Genomic DNA, 27,035 nt, shown 5'->3' on the forward strand with positions numbered 1-27,035 from the left:
ATGTTATTGTGTAACATTGATGCCATTGGTAGATAAAAGGTAATAAATTAAACAGAGAGTCTGTAAGAGTTTTATATTCCAGACTGCCACAGAGTACGATCTCCAGGAGGTATCAAGGGAGGCTTACATCAGGGATTCCCAGAGCCATCTCGGATAGGTACTTTAACAAAACTAGCACTGGAACAGTGGTTCTCATTGAGGTTCTGAATTTTGAAAAAAAAAGTTGGATTAAATAGCTGTTATTAAAAGACAGCAAGGCATGATCACCAGAATATTTTTTTTAAAGTTAGAGGGATAGTACAATATCCAAGATCTTAATATGAATATGGAGGCAGATTGTCTAACAACAGTTCACAAAAGGAATATGGATAAACATTTTTTAAAAAAATTAAAATTATGTTGGAGAATGGCAAGAAAATAGAACCAACTAGATAACATTTTCAGACAGAAAGAGCCTCCTTCAGACTTAAAATGGTCTCTGTTTTTGTTCTAAACCTTCAAAAATAGTCTTGTTCCAAGCATTGCCATAGAATGCAATGGGACTGAAGACTACTCAGGTTGATAAACAGAATAAATTTTACATTTGCTCAAGCTACAGAATAACAGAATATTTAAACAAAAAGGCCAAGTCACTCACTCCAGCTCAAAAAGATGTTTACAACTGCAAACATCTATTTAATTGGATTGCTCACTTTACCACAGGGAATATAATTAGAGCTACGAACATATGACAAGTTCATTTGTTACTCCCAGAGAACGTTTCCTTGCAAGCCTACTACCCACTCAGTATTAATCAGGCTAGTTAGTCATCGACCTGGAAGACTATGTTGAATCAATTTTGTATTCTTCAGGTAATCAGACTTGGCTCCAAATATGTTTCCCTTGATGTCTCTACCTCATCATTGTTGGGTTTTGAGAACATACAGTGGAAAAACAGAAAATAAAAACCAACTTTAATTTGTTCAGGTTGGAAATTTGGGTGATCTTAGACTCGAAGGAATTAAGCATTCCAAATGCATATGATATTTAAAATATATCAAAAAGAGTACCAAATTCAGTTCCTGAGGAGGAGGTGGAGGAGGAAAAAAGATGTTAAATGCCATTTTCAAGTTGAGAGATGACATTTATATAGTGGCATCAACCTTTACCCAGACAAATATAGGTCAAGAAACAAAGGGCCTCAGGAACGAAGCAGGAGAAGTGAAGAGACAGATTTTAGAACTGTTCACATGAAAAAATGTGATTGCTACTGCTCCTAGGGAGAAGTAACATTAAACCAGCAAATATAGACTTCTGTGAATTTGCTGTACTTTAGTGACTGACCAAAGTGAAATGGAGTCTTACTACATGAGAACCATTAAACTGTAGTAAATTATACCTCAAAAATGCAATTGTCTTTTTAGAATGCATGCTTTGTGGGTTTTGTTCACAATTCAGGCCAGTTTAACTTTGTGCCGGCAGGAATTTGGGTTACAGTTCTTTTGTGGTGTGGTTAACATACGTTCCAATGCAAACTTTGCATGCAATTTAAAAACATTTCTGGAAACCAAACCAGTTACTGCAGTTATAAAATTATTTTTAAAAAGGCAAAAAAATTCTTCCTTTGCTGATTTTACTTGAAAATACAAAGATCCTGAGCAAGATAAAACCCTAAAATTAAATCAGGCCAAACCCCACTGTATTGCAAAAGAGATGTCCTATTTACTAAATTTGAACAGGGAATTCCAAAGTTTTGACGAGGTGGCCACAGAACAACATTTCCAAATGAGAATGCAAGGGAATTTGGATGTTCTGGAATTCCTAGGTATCGGTCACCCTCGATGTGAAGAAGCGGAGTTGGACGGGGGTGTACAAGGTTTGAAATCAAATGACACCAAATTATAGCTCAACAGGTTTATTTAAAACTGCAAACTTTCAGAGCTCAGCTCCATCCTCAGGCATGGTATGAGATCATACTCTGTAAGCTTGCAAGTTCAAATACACCTGTTGGACCAAAACCTGGTGTCATTTGATTTTTAACTCTGTCACCCTTGTTCTTCTGAGCAATAGAGATTATGAAGCAGTCAAACAATTTACTGTAGTGCATCTTGTAGATGGTACAAATTTAATCTAACTTTATGTAGTAGTGGAGGTACTGAAGATTTGAATGTGTGGCAATGGGGTCCCAAGTGGTATCAATGTTAATGAGTTTTGAAAAGATTTGTAGCTCAGATTGAGGTTGTGGGTGTAGGTTTGCTCGCTGAGTTGGAAGGTTCATTTTCAGACATTTTGTCACCATTCTGGGTAACATCTTCAGTGACTCTCCGGACAGTGTAAAACAGAGCGTTTTTGAACTTACACTTTCAACCAGACATGATGAGAGTATTCCATCATATACATGCCATGTACTGTGTAGGTAAAGGGAAGGTTTGAGTGGGAGCAGAGTTATTCAGCACAGAACAACCAAGACACAGTACAATACCTTGTGCATAGGATGAGACAGCAGAAAGCTGGAAAAGTAGTACATTTCAACATTTCCAAAAAAACGTAAATGAGTGAAATATGGAAATTCTCTAAAAGCACCAGCCCAAATGTTCAAAAAAACATCTTGGCTCTCATTGTCTCTCACAAATTTGATTGAATTTATTGAAGTAGTAACAAAGAGGATTGATGAAGGCACAGCAGTGGACGTGATCTCTGTGGATTTCAATAAGGCATTCAACAAATTTCTTAATGCTAGATTGGTTAGTGAGGTTAGATCACATGGAATACAGGAAGAACTAGCCACTTGGATATAGAACTGGCTTGAAGGTAGAAGATTGAGGGTGGTGGTGGAGAGTTGCTTTTTAAACTGGAAACTTGTGACCAGTGGTGTACCACAAGGATCGATGCTGGATCCACTGCTTTTCGTCATTTTTATACATGATTTGGATGTGAACATAGGCGGTGTAGTTAGTAAGTTTGCAGACGACACCAAAATTGGAGGTGTAGTGGACAGCAAAGAAGGTTACCGGAGTACAACAGGATCTCGATCTGATGGGCCAATGGGCTGAGGAGTGGCAGATGGAGTTTAATTTGGATAAATGTGAAGTGCTGCATTTTGCAAAGGCAAATCTTAGCAGGACCTATACACTTAATGGTAAAGGTCCTCAGGAATGTTCTTGAACAAAGAGACCTTGGAGTGCAGGCTCATAGCTCTTTGGAAGCGGAGTCTCAGATAGATAGGATAGTGAAGGCAATGTTTGGTATGCTTTCCTTTATTGGTCAGAGCATAGAGTATAGGAGTTGGTAGGTCATGTTGCAGGTGTATAGGACATTGGTTGGGCCACTGTTGGAAATTGTATGCAATTCAGGTCTCCATTCTATCGTAAAGATGTTGTGAAACTTGAAAAGGGTTCAGAAATGATTTACAAGGATGTTGCCAGGGTTGGAGGATTTGAGATTACAGGGAGAGGCTGAATAGGCAGGGGTTATTTTCCCTGGAGCATCGGAGATGGAGGGTTGACCTTAAAGAGGTTTATAAAATCATGAGGGCCATGGATAGTGTGAAGAAACCAGGTCTTTTCCCTAGGTTGGAGGAGTCCAAGACTAGAGGGCATAGGTTTAGTGTGAGGGGGGGAAAAGATTTAAAAAGGAGCTATGGGGCAACTTTTTCACACATGTATGGAATGAGCTGCCAGAGGAAGTGGTGGAGCCTGGTATAATTACAACATATAAAAAGGCATCTAGATGGGTCTTTGAATAAGAAGGGTTTAGAGGAATAGGGGCAAAATACTGGCAAACAGGACTAGATTAATTTGGAATATCTGGTTGGCATGGACGAGCTGCATCGAAGGGTCTGCTTCCCCAGATGCTGTACATCTCTAGGTGGTGTAGATTCACTCTTTCCCAATGTTAATTTGATTCTAGCGCCAATTCAAAAGGAATCTCTGGTATCCAATAGTAAGCGTTGCCATCAAATTGGCCTATCAACAAATAATACTGAATTACTCTCTCAGATAAAGAGCCAGGAAGCAAAATGAACTGATTACACCACCTCTGTCTGTAGAAATATGTAAGTAGTAAGGATTGAGATGTATGAATGGCAATAAAGCTGGAATCTGAAAGTATTAAATTTCCTAACATTACAAACAGGGCAAGGGTTTTTTTTAAAGTGACAAGGAAAACAGGAAAACAAATCAATCTCCATATCCCTGTCTTCACAATGCAGTAAAATTAAACAACAAATTAATTTTCTTCAAAACTGACCCCAATGGTTCCCAACTAGATTTGTGAATAATTGATATTAGAAGTGAGGTTTATAATTAAATTAGGTCATTTAATCTATAACACAGGAACTTTACCAGAGCAAGATTAAAAATGTCATTAATCTTTATGATTTAAACTATAATTTTCCTTGATTCTAGCCCCCGCTCTCAAAGATAGACAGATAGACACATACATTTAAGGAATAAAGCAAAATGAAAATATTAACGTTAAATAACTGGAGTCTGCTGAAATAAGCTGGCCATGATCCATTACCATCCCCAGTACATAGGATTCTATGTTGTTTGGCTTCTAATGGCACCAACGCATATAAATATCTTCCAGTAGGCTCTGAGGAACATTCACTTTACTCTTATGACCGAGTTTCTATTCTCCAAAACTTTCAAAAAGTTGGTAATGAGAGGACAAGCAGAGATCCATCAAACCTCTGTCCCCGTAACTTTCACACACACAATCCTTCTGACTTCAAGAAATTTCAAAAACAAGCTGAAACTCTGGCTTTTCTTTGTTTGACTGGTCATCTCCCTACGAGGTCCCCATGAACATTCAACATCTGCCATCTGTTTGAGCACAAGGCCTCTCCGGGATTGAATTAACTATAGTGCACTTTTCAAAGAAAGCACAACCTGCAATTGACTTTCAGACCTGGCCTTATGAACCAATAACAGTTTGTTCTCCTTTCTTTTGCAAACAGGCTGCTGCACACAGTCCAAAGGTCACCTTCAGCTCAAGTTTACTGTTTAAAATCAAAATTAAAGAAAACAACATATATAAAAAAATGTGAGAGTTCATACAGTTTCCACAGCAGTCTCAGAACAAAGCTGTGAAATATTTCTGAATTTTTTAAATTAGCAGGAACTTCAACAGTACATCTTATGGAGCAGCACAGAATCACAGAGCTAACTCTGGTTGTCTATATTGAATTGTACACTTTCAGGCACCAGAATAATTTCTTACAGCAAACACCAAACAATTTGCCATCATTACAACCACAAAGCTCAGGCTATACTGTAAGCATCAGAACCTTACAACTTTAAAATTTGACAACAATAAGAAGTTTTGTGTTGTGAGAAAGGAAGCAAAGTGTTACTTTATTATTAGGAAGTGTGAACAGGTCTTCCTTCCCTTTATGTGGAGCTGCAGGTTTTGGACTGGCGTGGACAAAGTTAAAAATCACACAACACTAGGTATAGTCCAACAGGTTTATTTGGAAATACACACTTTCAGAGTGCTTCTCCTTTGTCAGGTAACTAGTGGGACAAGATCATAGGGCACAGAATTTATAGCGAAAGATCATTGCCCTTCCCTTTAAACATTGAATTCAGTACATTAAACATTTTCTTATAACCATTAGAGAGACACACACGCATGCACACAATAAAATAGACAATTAACAGCAACTCTCAAATCTATTTCTTAACGAATGCCGCAGATCGGACAACAAAGCATCATTTGTCTGTCTGAAAGGAATTTAGAATATCCCATTACAGGAGTTGTGTTCCTGGTCTCCATACAGTCATCCTTCCCAAATCATCTCCCCAGGATTTCAGAAGGATTTTACTGTTGCTGCATGGTGCATTTCAAGGCTTATGTGAGTACAATACATTACCCAAAAGACTACTCATGTAGGACCGAAGACATTAAGATTCAGCAGCTTAACTGACTAAAGTGAAGCTAACATTATCTTTAGAATCAGAATCTTAACAGTGTGAAAGCATTGTCTATACAATACACAAACACCTAACATCTCCCATTGCCCTAGAACAATTGTCTGACTAATCATCCAAGTTCAACTAAATGGTCATGAATTCTAAGAATCTTCCTGTTTAATGCTTTCCGGGCCAAGCATTCACCCACTAAATCTCCAGCGTCAATTATCCATGTTTCAGCTAAACTTAAGTGACTTACTAACTAATTGTGATTTTGTCTTTAAAAATCAAAAATAGAAAATGCTAGAAACGGGTTTGGTCTTTCACAGATGTGGCGTAACAGGCTAGGCCAGGGGTGGGGAACCTGTGGCCTGAAGGCTGCATGCGACCTTCTAGGCCATTGTGTCTGGCCTTTTGAATGAATCCAAATTTTGCAGAACATGTTTTTCTCATCCTTTATTATTTTTATTTTAGTCTTAAAATGGATGTATTTAAAATACCAGAGAGTAAAAGAAAATTCAACAAAATAATCCTCACAGACTGACCGCTACAATTTTTAAAAATGTGAATTTTGAAGAATACATAATTGAAGTTTCTTGGATGCAGCCTTATTAGATTACAACTAACATAATTAGATTAGAATAGATTAGATTACAGTGTGGAAACAGGCCCTTCGGCCCAACATGTCCACACCGACCCGCCGAAGCGCAACCCACCCAGACCCATTCCCCTACATTTACCCCTTCACCTAACGCTACAGGCAATTTAGCATGGCCAATTCACCTAACCTGCACATTTTTGGACTGTGGGAGGAAACTGGAGCACCTGGAGGAAACCCATGCAGACACGGGAAGAATGTGCAAACTCCACACAGACAGTTGCCTGAGGCGGGAATTGAACCCGGGTCTCTGGCGCTGTGAGGCTGCAGTGCTAACCACTGTGCCACCGTGCCGCCCATACATAAAAAGTTACCACATCTCTGGGCTAGGCTATTACTTGTGACTTCTTTGTAAAATACAGTCAACATTGCATGTTGGATACTTCATCACAACTGAAAGATATTGTAGATGAACAGCATTTTAAAAAGCTGAACAAAGAAAAGAATGGGGAAGTACACAAAAAGATATAGATGATTATAGAGTAGGTATGGATTTACAGGAAGACTTTAAATGACAAATGAGATTATCTTTTTATTGGTTAAGATTATTGCTCAATTTAAGTGGTACGACTCTGATGGAAGGAGTACACTGCTTGGTAACTATGCCCCACTACTGTTCGCCACGAATCTTATCGAAAAAGTTTAAACACTATGTTTAAATCACCAAAATAGCCAATTTGTATTTGCTTTAACATGCTATCTAGAATAAAAAAAATTTGCCAGGCTTCTACAATTAACTCAAAAGTGACTTAATATTAAAGTTAGCTCATTCTTGTGTGTCAAAATTGGTTAACTAAGCTATTATGCAGAAACAAACTGTATTCCCTTAATCTCAATCACATGACAGACAACACAGCACTGTAGAAATGATGTTAAAAATCATAATGCCAGGTTATAGTCCAACAGGTTTATTTGGAAGCACAATAGCTTTCGGAGCGCTGCTCCTTCATCAGGTGACAGAAACCACCTGATGAAGGAACGGTGCTCCGAAAGCTACTGCTTCCAAGTAAACCTGTTGGACTATAACCCGGTGTTGTGAGATTTTGAACTTTGTACACCACAGCCCAAGACCAGCATCTCCAAATCATGCAGAAATAATATAAGCTTGCAAAGAAAAAGCACCACAATGGGCCAACCATCCAAGCTCAAAAAAAAAGAGAGATTTATAAAATGGAAAGGCTGCTCAATCCACTTGAATTCCTATTGACAACACTGAAAAGCTCATAGCCATAGGAGTAAGCTCAGATGAGAGTCAGGTAAAAATCCTGATATTTAAGATCATTAGGTTCTGCCAGTGCTTCAGCCAGGATAGTGGCATGTTTGAAGCTGGTAAAGAACAAGTGCTGGAGTTCAGAGCAGGTCAGCATCCATGGACAAAGAGACACACAACTAGATGATCGAGTTCCATATCAAGATGGGAAATGCATGGAGAGGAACTTGCAGGTGGTGCTGCTCCGAAAGGTACCTGTTGCTCTTGTCCTTCTATATGTTACTGGTCGTGGGTTTGGTAGATGCTATGTAAAGATCTTTGGTGAATTTCTGCATTGTATCTGTCTTGTCGATGGCACACATTCATTATTTCTGTTAATGGTGGAGGGAGTGAATACTCGAGAACGTACAGCAAAAACAAAAGAGACATTTTACCTTCGTAGTTGAGTTTTCTGTGTGTTAAGAGCTGCACCAATCCAGGCAAGTGGGAGTATTCCAACACACTCCTGACTTGTGCCTTGTAGACAGTGTGCAGGATTTGGGGAATCAGGAAGGGCATTACTCACTGCAGAATTCCTAGCTTCTGACCTGCTCTTGTAGCCACTATATTCATATGGCTGGTTCAGTCCATTTTCTAGTCAATGGCAACTTCCATAATGCTTATAGTGGAGGATTCAGCAATGGTAATGCCATTGAATGTCAAGGGCTGATGGTGAGATATTATTTTGTTGAAAATATCCATTGCCTAGCACTTGTGTGGTGCTAATGCTACTGACCACTGATCATCCCAAACCTGGATATTGTCCAGGTCTTGCTGGATTTGAACATGGACTACTTCAGGTTCAGCGGATTGGTAAAAAGTACTGAACAGCATGCAATCACTTCTGACCTTATGGAGTCATACAGTACCCTTTGGTCCAGCCAGTCCATGCAAATATAGTGTCAAAATAAACCAGTCCCACCTGCTTGTTCCTGGCCCATATCCATCCAAACCTTTTCTATTCGTCTACTTATCAAACTATCTTTTAAAAATTCTACCTATGCCCACATCCATCACTTCCTCAGAAAGTTCATTCCATATGAATCACCAGCTGTGTAAAACACTTGCCCCTCGTGTATTATTTTTAAGAATCTCTCTCCTTTTACTTTAAAAGGTATGCGCCCAGTCTTGAAATCACACTTCCTCAGGAAAAGACATGTATTATTGACCCTATCTATACCTCTTATGATTTTAAAACCATCTCTACAAAGGTCACCTCCTATGCTCCAGTGTAAAAAGTCCCAGCCCCGCCTTTTGTTTATAACTCAAACCTTCCATACTCAGCAAAATCTTGGTAACTTTCTTCTGAACTCTCTTCAGCTTAGGAGTATCCTTCCCACAATACAGCAACCAGACTTGGACATAGTACTCCAGTAGAGATCACCAATGTCCTCGACAATCTCAACATAACTCCCCAACTCCTTTACTCAAAGGACTGAGTAATGAAAGCAATCATGCTAAATGCCTTCGTAACCACCTTGTCCATATGTGATGCAAACTTCAAAATAATTATTTTCCTGAAACCCTCCATTCTACAACACAACCCAAGGCCCTACTATTAACTGTATATACCCTGCCCCGTTTGTTGCATCAAAATGCAATACCTCACATTTATCCAAACTGAAGTCCATCTGCCATTTTTCAGCCCATTGACCCATTTTATTAAGATCTCTTTGCAATCATAGATAACCTTCTTTACTGTCTACTATGCCACTATGGTGTCATCCACAATCCATACCTTTTATATTCTCATCCCAATTATGGAGAAACGGTCATTGAAGATGGTCAGGCCAAAGACAGCATCTTCAGGAAGTGAAGCAATGTCCATAAACTGAGATGAGGGACCTCTAGTACCTATCAGACATCACAGCAGAATTAGGCCATTCAGCTCCACCGTTCATCGTGACTGATTATTCTGATAACCCTCAACTCCACTTTCCTGCCATCTCCCATAACCACCAATGCAATTACTGAATAAAAAACAAACCCAAAAGCATCAAAAGCCTTCTGCAGGAAAGAATTCCACAGGTTCACTACTCTCTCAGAGAAGTTGTTGCTCATCACCTGTCTGAAACGTGTGACCCCTTTTTTGTGAAAAAGGTCCTCTAGTCCTAGAGTACCCCAGAAGAAACATTATTCCTGCAGCTACCCTGTCAAGTTGTCCAAAAATCTTGTACGTTTGATAAAGTCATCTCATGCTTTTAATTTCCAAGGAGTACAAGCCCAATTTACATACTGAATCTCAACTTGTAAGACAGCCCCTCTATACTGGTTACCAGCTTAGTGAAACTTTTCTGACTGCCTCCAGTGGCAGTATATTTTTCCTTAAATAAGAGGCCTAAGACTGTTCACAGTACTCCAGCTGTGGTCTGTCTAGTGCCTTGCATAGTTTTAACAAATCCTCACCATTTTGTATTCCATTCCCCTTGAAAGAAAGGCCAACATTCCATTTGACCTCCCAATTGCCCACTGAGCTTTTTGAGATTCATGGATGAAGACTCCAAATCAAGCTGTTCCGTAGGTTTCTGCTTTCTTTCTCCATTTAAATAATATTCAGCTCCTCTATCCTTCCTTTCAAAGTGCAAAACTTCACATTTAACTCATAATCATCATCTTTTGTGCTGGCTATGTCTCCAAGGAGAAGACAGCTTCCCTCAAATCCCCTTGACTCTACAATTGTTACAGCATCTGGTGCCACTACAGTTCCTAAAGGACATGACCAGCTCAGTCAATAATTGTGCTTCTGTGCTCTTCTTGGTTATGTCCCCATCCTAAATACATTCCCTTGCCACCTTCAATACTTCTTTCAAGTGGTTTTCCAATTCAAATTTTGCCATCTGCCATGGTGGGATTTGAACCAAAATTCCCAGGGTCTTTGGATTACTAGTCTAGTGACAATATCACTGTCTCTTCACCTTTTGACCTTTCAGTTCCAAAAAGGTCACATGATGCACTTTTCAGCCCAGAAATTGCCCAAGTCATTTCTGCTCTTCCAACTTCCTTCATATAGTCCTCAAAATATCTATGTATTCCCAACAAATGACAAGAATGAAATGAGTGATTGGGAGAGGGGCAATTAGAATTTGAAAAGCTAGCAAAGAAGCAAGCTACAGGAACACAGGAGATGAAAAAAAACAAGTTGGCATAAGGCTGCAGGCTGCCACATCATGTAACATTTACATGGAAGGTTTCCACACCTATCCCCTGAGCTGTTCACCCATCAGTGCCAACATTATCAAATCTCCCCATTGAAAGATCTGAAGCTACAAGTGTCAGTACAGTTGTCAGACTGCTATAAAGTCCAAGAGAAAGGTGAAGTATAGTTTCTGGATCCTACGTTCGCCTCCAATGCAACAATATTGAAAACAAAAAGTTGAGAAGTCAGAGTCTAGCAACAGGGAGTTTATGGGCATGCATGATTGACAGAAAAGTGACTTTTATTTCTACTCAAAGCAAAACTAAACAATCCCTGATAGGTCATTTATTTTTATTACTATTCTTATCAGACATGACCATCTCATTTCCTTACTTAAAACCCTTACAAGGTTCTCGCACACATTATCCTTCCTTTGCCTTTTATGTAAACAGTTCAATAAACACTGGTGACTGGAAATATTTCCCATTCTGCCAAAGGATTCACAACATAAATATAAATATCTATAGAGAAGACGACAAGTTGTGTTTACATATTTTGAATCTTTGCACACTATACTGATGGATTTCAATTGGAGCCCTCAAATATTTACAGGTAACTTGTATTTACTAGAAACATACATTGTCATTCAGCTCAAGATGCCTGTTTGTAGCATGACTTATTTTGAAAACAAGTTTCTTTTAATGAAATCAGCAAGTAACATACAGCAAGCATCAAGGGAAAGCAATTTCATGAAAGGTTAGATGTCAATTTTATTTGAAATAATTAGTTTTGAACAAAATCTGATTCCAAACATTTAAGAGCTGTTTAAAGTTTCAACATAAGCAAAAAAAAAGCTACCTTGCATTAACAAAGAAGGTGCATTAATAGCAGGTGGAATTATGGATTTAAAAAAAAGTTTCCTTTGGATGTTTGTATATTTCCATTATAAATTGTTATGGCCAAGTATGCTAGCACGTGGTGGGATGGCAGTAGCTGCATTGGTATGAGAAAGGAATTACAAGTTCATTTAGACAGTTTGTAATGGATAAGAGAACTCTTAATAAAGCATGGTGGCAGGAAATGGCAATCTAACCTTAACATAATATTTGTAGATACTGCTAGCTTCCACATTGGAGAGGCCCACCAACCATTATATTAGCTGGAGCGGATGCCTTTTGTTCCTGTGTATTGCTAATACAATAGCAAAGGTTTTAGAGTGAGCAAACATGACCTTGGTCATCTACATGGATAGAAATTAAACAAAAAAAAAATGACAGGAGAAAACAATGATGTCACTTAACAGGAATGACATGTGCATGCAAAGTTTAATATATATTGAACTGAGATTTATAATGTATTTTCATTGTAATTATGGAGCCATTTCTGCTGTAAAAATATCAATGCTGTTTCTGTGGAGTCAGGGAAGAAAATATAACCTTGTAGACAATGGAATCATAGAGCAAACATTAAGCAGGAGTTCCTGTGGAGCTTGTTGACTTAAAAATACTAAGGTAAAGCAAGATATTAGATTAGATTAGATTAGATTAGATTAGATTAGATTCCCTACAGTGGGGAAACAGGCCTTTCTACCCAGCAAGTCTGCACCGATCCTCCAAAGAGTAACCCATCCAGACCCATTTCCCTCTGACTAATGCATTATCGGCAATTTACCTGACCTGCACATCGCTGGACTGTGCGATATTAGCACAGATAGTTTGTAGAAATATTGCAAAGATACTTTGAGAGGAAGTGGATGGCGAGAACAAATGCAACATTTAAATGGGTATATGAATAGGAAGGGTTTGGAGGGATATGGGCCGGGTGCTGGTAGGTGGGACTGGATTGGGTTGGGATATCTGGTTGGCATGGACAAGTTGGACCGAAGGGTGTGTTTCTGTGCTGTACATCTCTATGACTCGATGATGAATAATAGTCACATGCAGATACATATCTTTTAAAAAAATTCAGAATGAACTTGCCTTAAATTCCTTCTAATGCACATAAAATACATAAAGGGCACAAAAAGGCAGATCATTTCAGGGAAAAATAAAATTAGAAAGTGCTTATAAATAAATAGCACTATGACATGTTAATTAGGTTACTAATAAATCACAGGATAATATGCTGCAAGTACCCAGATGATGGTCAAAGGTTTAAGTGGGAATAAATGAGGAAGAAAAGCCAAGGAACCCTGCAAATTCAGAGTTCCGGCTGAAGATTATGCAGGGATGGAAGGGCCCAGTAATGGTGGTATTTGAAAAATAAATGTAAAGGTTGAGGTGTTTTGTCACTAGATAATTTCTGAAAATCCAATCTCAAAGAACATAAATATGTGAGTTGGGCCGAGACAGGAAAGATAAGGAGAAGCCATTGTTTACCGTGCCACTTTGCTTTAAAAAGAGCTCAGATTACAAAAGGAACAGATATAGTAATATAGACCACAACAGAAAATCCATGTTAAAATTCACAATTTTTTCATTCCACAGAAGTAATGAAAAAAGGATGTTAATTGTGCAACACAAAATAGTGTACTTATGTCGGAATAATAATTTTAAAATCTATATGCTGCATAAATATAGGTCATCATTTTGATTATGCCAGCGCAAAAGTATTAGCCAAATGTTTCAGTTTGAGTAGGTCCAGGGATTAACTCTATTTGTACAGAACACTAAGAGTTTACACAGCTTTTGTTAGTTGAAACAATATCCCTTAATTTTGGTGCATTATGTCAGTGGATATTAAAACGTTGCCTCAAACTATAAGTGTTAAGTATCTTGTTAAACTGCTGATTTTACACTGCCTTGAAAGCCAATCCATCAGTGCATACATGTTTAAATACTATGGATGAGGTAATGCAAGATGGAGGGCATTTGAATGTTGACACCACCTTCTTGTATTATTATTTAAAAGGGATCACTATCAAAACTAGTATCCAAATCTCAAGGAAAATACCCAAAGGAGGTATTCTCTCATTTAAACACAGTCTATTAAAGAGTCAAAGTACAAAGTACATTAGACAAATGATTAAATTAGGGCAGACAGTTGCTCAGTGGTTAGCACTGCTGCCTAACAGCACCAGAGACCCGGGTTTGATTCCCGCCTCAGGCGACTGTGTGTGGAGCTTGCACATTCTCCCCCATGTCTGTGTGAATTGCCTCTAGGTACTCCAGTTTCCTCCCACAATCCAAAGGTATGCAGCTCAGGTGAATTAGCAGTGTTAGGTGCATTAGTCAGGTATAAACGTAGGAGAATGGGTGGGTTACTCTTCAGAGGGTCACAGTGTGGACTTGTTGGGTCAAATAGCCTGTTCCCACATTGTAAGGTATCTAATCTATAAGGAATCTAATCTGATTACTCATTAGTCAAAGTACAAGCAGCGTTTGGGTTGCGAGCAGGTTCTGTTGTGGAGTCCATTCACAAGGCAATTTGTTTGCAAGTCAGGACACAATACAGGACAACATAAAAAAGGTGAAAAAATGTTCCAGTATCAGGTCTTTTAAAATTACATCTCTATGAGATCACTGTCTTAAATTGGACATCTATAAAATCAGGGACCCTCTGTAAAACATTAGAAAATGAGTTGGAAGCCAACCTGAATACTTACTCTCAAACTACCTGAATGTTATTTTAAACCATAAAATGCAATCTAGCTGAGATCTGTAGTAGCGGCCTTTTGGGTTATCAATTTTCCCAAGATCCATTTCAAATGCTATTCAATACAAGATGAAGCAAATCAAGATGAAATTACAACAAAGTCACCATTTAAACTAATAAATCTCTTTTCAAATATTGATGCACTTGTACAGCCAACATTTTTTTTGTCTTTATTCAAAACAAATAAAATGCAGAACGAAGGTTAACGCGGTTAGATTTGAAATTTTCATTTTGTGAACTTCAGGAAGAAGGTATTTAATAAAGGAAAAGGCTAAACTGTCATCACTGGTTGTCCCTGAGTGTGAAAAATATGGCCTCAAAGTCATGGTTTTCATGTAACTACACAGATAATACTCATCCCACAGATCTTTGCATACATGTTGCAGATCATCACATGACAGAGGAGCCAATGTGCAGGATTCTTGTCTTCTTTACCATCTATCTTATCAGGAAGGGTTTGTCTCTCAAAGCTAGTTAAGGCTGCCACCATTCTGAACTGGTAGCATGCTTTCCGATTAATTACTGTCAATGCTGCTTCACTTCAAGGTCAGCTTCATTGAAATGCTTGCTCTCTACCTCGACAGGAAGATTTGACAATTTCAGAATTGCAACAGAACCTAAGTTATGATTGGCAAACCAATAAAAGTCAATACTCATTGTGTAAATGTCAACTGTTGAATTACTTCCAGTCCTCAACTCCTCCCTCTAGTCCAATTTATCCTCTCCCAATAGTGGCATTTGAAACATGACAAAGCCCCTATTAAAACTGTGAATTTGACTTTTAATAATGGTGATTTCTTGTCTGTGTTTTTAAAAAAAAAAATACAACAGTACATTGGACCAATTATTTTGGAACTTTGAGGGAAAAAAAGATCAAAACAATGGCACTTTTAAAAAAAAATGGATGAGAGACAAAGGCAGAGACCATGTGGATAGTGGTTCAAACAGAGAAAGAAACTGATACTGCTGTCTGACTCAGCAGTGAATCTGCATAGCTACTGCCTTTGCTGTTTGAATTTAAGTATTTCTGGACAGCGGACTGCATCTAAGAAAAATGAATAAACAGCGAAATTCACAGCTGATCTTGGAGGAGCTTGTGTGGAAATGCTCACAGCACAAGTACAGATAAATGCAAAGTTCTTAAATGTACCTTGCTACTTTTTGAAACATACAATAATGAGTGGTTCTTTTTGGTTACAAGTTTTATTGAGATTGGTCTCTTGATCACATTTTAAAAACATAAAACACATACAAAGTTAGCCTGGAGTTATGTTTTTTAGAGCAGTTAAAGATTGTGCTATTATCTGGGTATGTAGATTGTGAAGTAGCAAGTAGAATGATAAGCTGTTCCTGTCAGATGTGGGAGATTCCATGTTACTGATGATTATTAGTGTAGGAAGTGTGTTTGGGGTTGTGAATCTTATCAGATCACATGGATTGGTTGGAGTGGCAGTTAAAGGCAATGAGGAGTTTACAGCAGCTAGGAAGTCTGATAAATGTCAATTAATGGAAGGGAGAAGAACTGCAGATACAGTTAGGTAGATGGGTTAACTCCAGGAAAGGTAGGAGAGGGAGGCAATGCACGATTCTCCTGTGGTTATCCCCATCTCAAACAAGTATGCTGTTTTGGAAAAACTAAGGGGTGATAGACTCTCATGGGAATGTATCACAAACAGCCAAGTTGCTGGTATTGAGACTGGCTCTAATGTAATGAGGGGTACGTCGGGTTCCAAGTGATTGGTTGTGATAGGGGACTCTAGTCAGAGGCACAGACAGATGTTTCTGTGGCTGGCAGTGAAAAATCAGAACGCATTGCCTCCTTGGTGCCAAGATCAAGGATATCTCGGAGAGGGAGCTGAATGCTCTCAAAAGGAAGAGGGACTATCTGGAGGTCATTGTGCACATTGGAACTAATGACTTTTAAAAGGGAAAAGGAGGAGATTCTATAGGGAGAATACAAAGGGTTAGGCAGGAATTTAAAAAGGAGGTCCTCAAGGGTAGTAATATCTGGATTACTCTCGGTGCTATGAGCTAATGAGGGCAGGAATAGGAGGATAGAGCAGATCGATGTGTGGCTCAGGAGACAGTGCAGAGGAACAGGGTTCACATTTTTGGATCATTGAAGTCTCTTCTGGGTTAGAAGTGGCCTGTAATAAGAAGGACAGATTACATATTAATTAGAAGGGGACTAATATACTGGCAGGGAGATTTGCGAGAGCTGCTTGGGAGGATTTAAACTAGTAAGGTGAAGGGTGGGACCCAGGGAGATAGTGAAGACAGAAATCAGTCCAAGACTGGTACAGTTGGGAAAAGTAGCAAGTCAAACAGTCTGGGCAGGGCTGAAAATGTGTTGCTGGAAAAGCGCAGCAGGTCAGGCAGCATCCAAGGAACAGGAGAATCGACGTTTCGGGCATAAGCCCTTCTTCAGGAATGAGGAAAGTGTGTCCAGCAGGCTAAGATAAAAGGTAGGGGCAGGCAGGAACAAAACAGAAAATGAGGTAGGAGAAAGTGAGGACTGCAGATGCTGGAGATCAGAGTCGAGAGAGTGTAGTCCTGAAGCAGCACAGGTCAGGCAGCATCCGAGGAGCAGGAGAATCAACGTTTCGGGCGTAAGCCCTTCATCACATTCCTGATGAAGGGCTTATGCCTGAAACGTCGATTCTCCTGTTCCTCGGATGCTGCCTGACCTGCTGTGCTTTTCCAGAAAATGAGGTAGGACTGATAAATTAAATTACATTTATTTTAGTGCAAGAAGCCCTAACATGGGAGATAAACTCCAAGCATAGATAGGAACGGAGGACTAGGATATCATAGCAATTACAGAGACATGGCTCAGGGATGGACAGGACTGGTAGCTTAAATGTTTCACGATACAAATGCTAACAGAAGGATAAAATAGGGGCGAGAGAGGAGGGGAGTGGCGTTTCTGATAAGGGATAACTGTACTTAGGGAGTATATTCCTGGAAATACATCCAGAGAAGTTATTTAGGTGGAACTCAGAAATAAGAAAGGGATGATCACCTTATTGGGATTGTATTATAAACACCCTAAAAGTCAGTGGGAAACTGAGAAAGAAATCTGTAAGGAGATCTCAGTTATCTGTAAGAATAATAGGGTGGTTATGGCAGGGTATTTTAACTTTCCAAACATAGATTGGGACTGCTATAGATGTTATGGGTTCAGATGCAGAGGAATTTGTTAAATGCATACCAGAAAATTATCTGATTCAATCTGGGGATGTACGTACTACAGAAGGTGCAAAGCATGACCTATTCTTGGCAAGAAGGCAGGGCACGTGACTGTGGTGAGAGTGGGGGAGCACTTTGGGGGCCAGCAACCATAACTCTATTAGATTTAAAATAGTGATGAAAAAGGATAGACCAGATCTAAAAGTTGAAGTTCTAAATTGGAGAAAAGCCAATTCTGACAGTATTAGACAAGAACTTTCAAAAGCTGATTGGGGGCAGATGTTTGCAGGTAAAGGGATGGCTGGAAAGCCTTCAGAAATGAGATAACGAGAATCCAGAGAAAGTATATTCCTGTTCGGGTGAAAAGGAAAGGGTGGTAGGTATAGAGAATGCTGGATGACGAAATAAATTGAGGGTTTAGTTAAGAAAAAGAAGGAAGCATATGTCAGGTATAGACAGGATAGATCGAATGAATCCTTAGAAGAGTATAAAGGAAGTAAGAGTATATTTAAGAGGGAAATCAGGAGACATGAGATAGTTTCAGCAAATAGAATTAAGGAGAATCCAAAGGGTTTTTACAAATACATTAAAGGACAAAAGGGTAACTCGGGAGAGAATAGGGCCCCTCAAAGATCAGCAAGGCAGCCTTTGTGTGAAGCCGCAAAAAAAATGGAGGAGATACTAAATGAGTATTTTGCATCAGTATTTACTGTGGAAAAGGATAGGGAAGATATAGACTGTAGGGAAATAGATGGTGACATCTTGCAAAAAAATGTCCATATTACAGAGGAGGAAGTGCTGGATCGCTTGAAACACAAGGTGGATAAACCCTCAGGACCTGATCAGGTGTACCCTAGAACTCTGTGGGAAGCGAGAGACATGATTACTGGGCCTCTTGCTGAGCTATTTGTATCGTTGATAGTCATAGGTGAGGTGCTGGAAGACTGGAGGTTGGCTAACGTGATGCCACTGTTTAGGAAGGGTGGTAAGGACAAGCCAGGGAACTATAGACCAGTGAGACTGACGTCGGTCGCGGGCAAGTTGTCGGAAGGAATCCTGAGGGACAGGATGTACATGTATTTGGAAAGGAAACGACTGATTAGGGATAGTCAACATGGCTTTGTGCATGGGAAATCACGTCTCGCAAACTTGATTGAGTTTTTTGAGGAAGTAACAAAGAAGATTGATGAGGGCAGAGCAGTTGATGTGATCTATATGGACTTCAGTAAGGCATTCAACAAGGTTCCCCATGGGAGACTGATTAGCAAGGTTGGATCTCATGGAATACAGGGAGAACTAGCTATTTGTATACAGAACTGGCTCAAAGGTAGAAGGCAGAGGATGGTGGCGGTGGAAGGTTGTTTTTCAGACTGGAGGCCTGTTACCAGTGGAGTGCCACAAGGATCAGTGCTGGGTCCTCTACTTTTCGTCATTTATATAAAATGATTTGCATGTGAGTATAAGAGGTATAATTAGTAAGTTTGCAGAAGACACCAAAATTGGAGGTGTAGTGGACAGCGAAGAAGGTTACCTCAGATTACAACAGGATCTTGACCAGATGGGCCAATGGGCTGAGAAGTTGCAGATGGAGTTTAATTCAGATAAATGCAATGTGCTGCATTTTGGGAAAGCAAATCTTAGCAGGACTTATACACTTAATGGTAAGGTCCTAGGGAGTGTTGCTGAACAAAGAGACCTTGGATTGCAGGTTCATAGCTCCTTGAAAATGGAGTCATAGGTAGGTAGGATAGTGAAGAAGGCATTTGGTATGCTTTCCTTTATTGGTCAGAGTATTCAGTACAGGAGTTGGGAGGTCATGTTGCAGCTGTACAGGACATTGGTAAGGCCACTGTTGGAATATTGCATGCAATTCTGGTCTCCTACCTATCGGAAAGATGTCGTGAAACTTGAAAGGGTTCAGAAAAGATTTACAAGGACGTTGCCAAGGTTGGAGGATTTGAGCTATAGGGAGAGGCTGGGGCTGTTTTCCCTGGAGCATTAGAGGCTGAGGGGTGACCTTATATAAGTTTACAAAATTATGAGGGGCATAGATAGGATAAATAGACAAAGTCTCTTCCCTGGGGTGGGGGAGTCCAGAACTAGAGGGCATAGGTTTAGGGTGAGAGGGGAAAGATATAAAAGAGACCTAAGGGGCAACGTTTTTCACAGAGGATGGTACACGTATGGAATGAGCCGCCAGAGGAAGTGGTGGAGGCTGGTACAATTTCAACATTTAAAAGGCATTTGGATGGGTATATGAATAGGAAGGGTTTGGAGGGATATGGGCCGGGTGCTGGCAGGTGGGACTAGATTGAGTTGGGATATCTGGTCGGCATGGACAGGTTGGCCCGAAGGGTTTGTTTCCATGCTGTACATCTCTATGACTCTTTGATGTATGGGGCAACGTTTTCATGCAGAGGGTGGTGCATGTATAGAATGAGCTGCCAGAGGAAGTGGACAAGGCTGGTCCAGTCAGGAACATTCAGCCTCCGATCTTCAGGTGACTGTCCTCCAAGGCAGACTTTGGGATACACAGCAACTCAGAGTGGCTGTGCAGAGGCTAATAGCAAGTTTATTACCCATGAGAGTGTGTTCATGTCTCACTACAGGTGACCCCACTACACTAGCACACATTCATCTACACACACTTACATACTCTATCATACACACATTCTCTCTCAGGCACACACATACAACCCCTGACCCTCCTCACACATCCTCTCACCTATAGTCCATCATACTCATACACACTCTCTACCAATCATGCATGCATGCGCGCGCGCACACACACACTTATGAGATGAATTTGCATTTGCAGATACATTCTATTTTATTCAAAAAACACACAATCTGCAGGCAGCCAATCCATGTGACATTTTATAAAATCCTACTTTGCAAATAGAGCCAAGGCTGGAATACATACACAGACTCCAACCTCACACCTTTAATGCATTGCCTGAGCGGAGATGCCATTTTTAAAAAAAAATAAAGCATTAAGTTATCTCAGGAATGTGACTTCTAAGTAGTCCTGGGACTTACATATTAATGAATCAAAACCTGCAACCCATTCTAAAAGATGAACAAGTTAACAGCCATCTTGGTCTGTTCAATGTTCTTGGTCTTATGATCCTGCCACACCGGCTACCTGATGAAGGAGCAATGCTCCACAAGCTAGTACTTCCAAATAAACCTGTTGAACTATAACCTGGGTGTTGTGTGATTTTTAACATTTGTGTAACATTTAAAAGGCATCTGGATGGGTATATGAGTAGGAAGGGTTGAGAGGTATATGAGCCAATTGCTGGCAAATGGGACTAGATTAATTTGGGATATCCGTTTGGCATGGATGAGTTGGACCGAAGGGTCTGTTTCTGTGCTGTCCATCTCTATGACACAAATCGACGTACATGGCAGAATTAGAGAAGAATAAAAAACCATGTGGGAAATGGCTTGAAGTGCCATGATAAAACAGAACCTATTAGTGGATTAATATATAAGGAAGGTCTGGACTCTTTTTTAAAAATGCTTTGTACTGGACTGAACCAACCAATTTGGAATAAGCCTGGTCATACTTATTAAATTGATTAGCTTTTCAACAGTTTCAACTTCAAGTTCATGTCACAAGGCATGCATGTTACTTCTCCAGCTCATATCATCACACAAACAAACATAAGGCCACACGAGTCAAGTTCAAATCAACAGAAACTGCTCCCATCATTTCTGGGTGTAACTCTCTCTCAATGAGACAGCCATAGGTTTAGAAGGACTTTTAACATTTTGTCCTTAATTCCAGGAATCAAAATGTTCTTACTGATGTAGTAGACCAGCAAACTGTAATCAAGGTTCTTTTTTTTTTGGACCCTTGGTCAAATTTAATAACCCTCGCAGTTGTACCATCTGAATCCTGCAATTTAGCTTAATAACTCATAGAACAGAAACTTAGTCTTGCCGTAAAGAGAGAAATTTTCAACTGTAATTATCTTTTACATTTGACTACATTGGTTGAATTAATTTTCCAACTCAGAAAAGGAAATAACTTTGCAGCACAAAAATCAAGTAAACATGCTCTCATTTTCAATATTTTATTGCACTGACTGTTTGTCAATTGAGCCAACTCAGATCAATGAGAAAGCTGTCTGGGACAAGGAAATTGTTGACAAACATCCAGCCATATCCGTGTAACAGAGAGAAAAAAAAGATTCATCAAACATTTTTTTTAAATAGCTTTTAGTTTAACTGACGCATTATTGTGAACTGGAATTTTTAACAATATATTTCATTAGGATGGGAAATCTGTCTCATCAGATAAGACTTGATCAGAACAAACTATGTTATCTACCAATCATTTGAAATTGCTGAGTGTCTGTAAAGGGATTAATCTAATCAGCAGTTAAATTCAGCCCATCCACAAGTGAACACAACTACTATGTACTAACAATGAAACATTCTCCAGTACATTTTTCACGATGGTTTCGTTTTTAATTTTGGTTTGTGAAACCCCACAGGGATCATAACTGAAATAAATTGTTCATTATTTAACAAAATGAATGCATTTTCCCATAAAAGGTGTCCAGTCTCTCTCTCCACTTCCCCACCCCCTACATCCCTCCAACTTAGAGGCTGACAACATGAATGCTTTTTATTTCATTTATTTACAGAACGTGGGTGTTACTGGGTTGGGTCAGCACTTATTGCCCATCCCTAATTATTCCTAAGAAAGTGGTAGTGAGTTGCGTTCTTTAACTATTGTGGTTTGTCTGTTAAGTTACTCCTATTAAAGCTGTTAGGCATATTGTTTCACAATTTTGTTCCAACAACGATGAAACAAAAAATTTTCACGAGAAGATGGTGCTTGGGAATCTGCAAGTGGAAGTGTTTCCATTCGCCTGCTGAGGCTACAGGTATGGGAGGTGCTATCAAGAAGAAAATCTTGGCAAGCTGCTGTAGTGCATCTTGGAGGTGGATAGGGAATTTTCTTGTACGGGGGAGAGAATATGCAATGTGTTACCGCAGGGAGTATTTTAGGGAGAAGAAATTAAAGAGTAATGCAGAGAATGAAACAAGAAAGAGTAGGAGAGTAGTAAAACAAATGCCTGCATATTAGGATGCTTTACAGATCGAAGAAGGGCTATCTAATTCATAAAATGACTTAAGAATATGATTCAAATGTATACAAAAGTATAATATTTCAATGTGTACATGAATGTTGGCATAAAGCTGTCATTGGGAAACTGGTTGGCATGGATTTAAAGTCCATAATCTGTGAATAGTATTTTGTCTCAACCCTCTCTGAAAAGCATTTCTCCAACTCCACTAAAGACATCTCAGATCCCTTGAATCCTCAAAAACAACCAATATTGTTTATAGCTGGTACAAATAATGTTACCATGCTTAAGCCTTCCTTCAACATTTTTATATTTGAATACTCATTTCTAATATGCACTACTTTAATCACAATGTGCCTTTTTAAAAAAAACCAAACTAGTACCTTATAATGAAATATCGTTAAACTGGCATCAGCACCTTTCCCCTGTTATTCCAATAGGCAATTTTCAGACTGAATGTGGACAATGAAAATGTTTAACAATTTCACCATAGGAATCACTAGTTAGTGCAAAGACAGGAACGAGCCTAAGTGAACACATGTTGGTGTCAAACATCTGACAGCTTGCATCCACCATTAAAATGATGCATGGTATCGCTGCAATGCTAACTACCTTGAATTAAAAGTGGGACTTGCTCTTTGACTTAGTATTACATTACAATGTAGCAAACCTTTTCTAAGGGAGGTTAATATTAAAAAATAATTGCAGCTTTGTACAATAGTAGGAAGAAACAGAACCACACAGGAATACCTAGAAACAGGACTGACTGAAAAGCAGTCAACTGCAAAGAAAATTTTACAAAAAAATGTAACTACGGTTAAAGCGAGATAGTAAGTGGCCAACTCTTTGCTGATAGGCAACATTTTTGGTACAAGAACGTTTGCATTAAAAAAAGTTTAAAGCAGAACCTCAGTGGAATAAGAAGTCTTCTTCTTTCTCGTTTATGAAAAGGCAAGTAAATTTCCATAATAGGAATAGTGGTACAAACTTGAGGCAAGTGTTTAAAAAGTCAAGAAAAATAATTATTCTAAAGAGCTATGTCAAATTAATGACTTATTACCACTCCTTAGAAAGTCTTCACACAATACAGGAGACTAAATTTGCTACAAATGCATTTGGATAAACTGCCACTGGCTAAGTGTTTCTACAATGATAATGTACTGCTACTTTTACCCTGACAGTATATTTGATACTGCATTGACCAATATTAAAATACTTTTAGAATGAATAAGAAAATTGGTCCCATACATTTTGTTTAAGGATAGGTCTAGACAACATTAGGAAAAATACACGTTGAGTTTGAACAAGTCAAATGGTGACACACCTATGCAATAAATCAAAACAAGTTGTAAGTTCTAATTAATCTTGTTAAAACACGAAATCAAACTTTACATGGTAAATGTGCCTCCCTGTTTTTGCTTATTTTCTGTTAATTATTCAAGTGTACACCTCAAGGATATATTACATACATGTCATATTTGAAAGCCAGGATTTAACATTAACTTTCTTTAAAAAGTGATGTTTCAGTCAGTGTAAGTAGTCTGACAAATCATTTCCATTTTCAGTATCATTCAAAGATTTGAAGCAGACCTTTGATTTTATAAAAAGCAAGTTGTAGTCAAGACTAAAAAGAAAACTCCTGTAATTTCCAAGTTAAGCATTTACAGCTGTCTGCATATTTAACCTCTTGATAAAGAGAGACCACAGTGGAAATCTTTTTTTCTACCTTGATCTACTGTAGCTGTGGCTTAACAGTACATTGGTTGGGAAGACAAGCTTCAGTTCAGTTCATTGCACATTCTTCAGGCTAAGATGCATGGCACGTAAAGATTTTACCAAAGACACACCTTTAAAAATTAAAAAAAACACACATCTCCACCTTGAAGTATCTAGATAACAGTGGATTCTTACAACAGACAAGAACTTCTGAACCCAATAATAATCTTGTGGAAAAGTGCCAAGTTCCATCCTCCAGTAATGGAAAATCAGAGCAACACCTATAAATGCTTCCTACACATCAATTATAAATTGACTTGTTCCAACAAAAAAAAAATCAGACACTATCCTTGATTGAAGGCACACTCAAGTCAGAATTATACAGCACAGAAACACACAGTCTGTCTAACTCAGCCATGCCGACCAGACATCCTAAATTAATCTAGTCCCATTTGTCAACATTTGGCCCATGTTCCTCTAAACTTTTCTTATTCATATACCCAGATACCTTTCAAATATTGTAATTGTACCAGACTCCACTAATTTCTCTGGCAGCTCATTCTATACAAACACCATCTTCTGCATGAAAAAGTTGTCCCTTAAGTCTCTTTTAGCCTCTTCTCACAAATTATTAACGTACAGGGAAAAATACTAACCCTATCGCTAGCAAATTGACTGGAAAATGGGATGTGCAGAGAAGGTTTAAACTGAATAGAGTGGGTGGGAAGGGACAAGGGAGAATTGGAAAGTTATAAAGAAATAACAAAGCAAGAGTGCAGCTGAGTAGTTTGTGTAATGACAATTAGAGTATATACAGCAAAAAGGTATACAGCTTATGACATGTCCAAATAAAAGTCATGGTAAGAAAAGATGGAAAAAGAAAAGCCTTTCCAATTGAATGCTCCATTCCCAATAGGTAAATTGATAACACAAGTAGAATATCTAAGTGAGAACTGCAAACATAACTTTATTATCCATTAACAAAGAAACTCTGGCTAAGTTTGCATATGATACAAAGATAGGTAGCGGGTCAGGTAGCATTGAGGAGGCAGGGAGGCTGCAGAAGGATTTGGACAGGTTAGGAGAGTGGGCAAAGAAGCAGCAGATGAAATACAATGTGGGAAAGTGTGATGTCATGCACTTTGGTAGGAAGAATAGAGGCACGGACTATTTTCTAAATGGGGAGAAAATTCAGAAGTCTGAAGTGGAAAGAGACTTGGAGTTCTAGTCCAGATTAACATACTTGAATTAATTAGATATTGCAGGTCTAATGGCCTCATAGAACAGAACCCTTGGTAAACATGACCACAACATAACAGGATTCCATATTCATTGAGGGGAGAAATTTGAGTCCGAAACTTGTGTATTCAACTTAAATAAAAGCAGTTACAAGCTACAAAAATGCACAGTTGATCCAGTGTAAAATTAAAACAGTTAAAAAAATTAAAGCAGTAGAGATGGAGTTCAGACATTATTGTGGTTCTGTTCGCCGAGCTGGGAATTTGTGTTGCAGACGTTTCGTCCCCTGTCTAGGTGACATCCTCAGTGCTTGGGAGCCTCCTGTGAAGCACTTCTGTGATCTTTCCTCCGGCATTTGTAGTGGTTACAGCCAATACAATCACTATCTCTGCAGCCACCTGGTTTAAAATCACTACAAATGCCAGAGGAAAGATCACAGAAGCGCTTCACAGGAGGGTCCCAAGCACTGAGGATGTCACCTAGACAGGGGACGAAACGTCTGCAACACAAATTCCCAGCTCGGTGAACCGAACCACAACAACGAGCACCCGAGCTACAAATCTTCTCACAAACTTTGGAGTTCAGACATTTAATGAGCAATTTATATTTATAACTCTCAAAAAAGGTATGTTCCATTGTTAAACAAAGCACCAGAAGAAAGAAAGACGCACCATCCATTGCATCAAGTTGTACAATGCTACAAGATTAGTGACAGCCTCAAAAATTGGGAACATTTACAAAAGCTAGTAAAAGAATTTTCTTTGAAAGAAAAGGAGATATACGAGTATGGGAGAAAACTAAGAAATATAAAAGCTGAAGTAAATGCTTTTACAAGTATGTAAAAAGGCAGTAATCTAAAGTAAGCATTACTCTTTTGTGAGCAAAACAGATTTATAATGGCAAAGACTTTAAACTAGTGGTTTATTTGTCTGATCAGAAGGCACTGAAGTCAACCCAAGAATAGTAGAGATTATAAACGAAAAAAGAGAAACTTAAAATTATCACAATCAGGCAGCACAGTGGCTCAGTGGTTAGCACTGCTGCCTCACAGCACCAGTGACCCAGGTTCAATTCCAGCCGCGGGTGACTGTCCGTGTGGAGTTTACATATTCTCACCATGTCCATGTGGGTTTTCTCTGGGTGTTCTGGTTTCCTCCCACAGTCCAAAGATGTGCTGGTTAGGTGAACAGGTCAT

The 27,035-nt window shown here is 39.0% G+C and overlaps 1 protein-coding gene across 3 annotated transcripts in view; it reads right to left on the reverse strand.

Annotated features, from left to right (window-relative positions):
- The window catches only part of LOC122560075 (beta-1,4-galactosyltransferase 5-like), a 113,092-nt gene that overhangs the window by 76,586 nt on the left and 9,471 nt on the right, over nt 1-27,035 (reverse strand). The window lies entirely within an intron of this gene.

The sequence above is a fragment of the Chiloscyllium plagiosum genome, unplaced genomic scaffold (assembly GCF_037043375.1).
Source record: "Chiloscyllium plagiosum isolate Xiang-an unplaced genomic scaffold, Cpla_swu_hap1 HiC_scaffold_15, whole genome shotgun sequence".
Lineage (NCBI taxonomy): Eukaryota > Metazoa > Chordata > Chondrichthyes > Orectolobiformes > Hemiscylliidae > Chiloscyllium > Chiloscyllium plagiosum.